General features: G+C 46.0%; 1 non-coding gene across 1 annotated transcript; it reads right to left on the reverse strand.

Moving 5' to 3' along the window:
* Positions 1-366: 366 nt before the first annotated feature.
* Trnas-cga (transfer RNA serine (anticodon CGA)) lies at positions 367-441 on the reverse strand. Its single transcript has one exon. It is a non-coding gene; the product is annotated as a tRNA-Ser (tRNA).
* Between the last annotated feature and the right edge of the window lie 446 nt (positions 442-887).

The raw sequence follows: 887 nt of genomic DNA on the forward strand, positions 1-887 counted from the left end.
AGGCGCCGTAACGGCTGTACGATACGTGAATGCCATCCTCCGACCGATAATACTACCATATCGGCAGCATATTGGCGAGGTATTCGTCTTCATGGACAAACAATTCGAGCCCCGATCTTGCATATCTTGCAAATGACTTCCTTCAGGATAACGACATCGCTCGACTAGAGTGGCCAGCATGTTCTCCAAACATGAACCTTATGGAACGTGCCTGGGATAGATTGAAAAGGGCGGTTTATGGACGACGTGACCCACCACCCACTCTCTGGGATCTACGCCGAATCGCCGTTGAGGAGTGGGACATTCTGTACCAATAGTGCCTTGATAAACTTGTGGATAGTGAAACTTCCTGGCAGATTAAAACTGTGTGCCCGACCGAGATTCGAACTCGGGACCTTTGCCTTTCGCGGGCAAGTGCTCTACCAACTGAGCTACCGAACCACGACGAATACAGGCACACATGAATGCAAGAGGACGTGCTACTGGGTATTAGAGGTACCGGTGTGTACAGCAATCTGAACCACCGCCTCTGGTCTCGCTGTATGGTGGTACAACATGCAATGTGTGGTTTTCATGAGTAATAAAAAGATGAAATGATGTTTATGTTGATCTCTATTCCAATTTTCTGTACAGGTTCCGGAACTCTCGGAACCGAGGTGAAGCAAAACATTTTTTCATGTGTGTATGTTCATAAACATAAAACTGTGCAAAATACGCCTAAAGGTGTTATCCTACAACTACAATATCAGTGGGTCATGATAAATGGAATCAGCCAACTCGTATAAATACCAGCGTGGAGCCTTTTGTGGAGATATGAAATGCAATAATAACATGGTCTCAGTCGTACGTAAAGAAGGTTCCAGGCTTCACTTCTTGGTAGGACATCG

Source organism: Schistocerca nitens, chromosome 2 (genome assembly GCF_023898315.1).
Source record: "Schistocerca nitens isolate TAMUIC-IGC-003100 chromosome 2, iqSchNite1.1, whole genome shotgun sequence".
NCBI classification, from domain to species: domain Eukaryota; kingdom Metazoa; phylum Arthropoda; class Insecta; order Orthoptera; family Acrididae; genus Schistocerca; species Schistocerca nitens.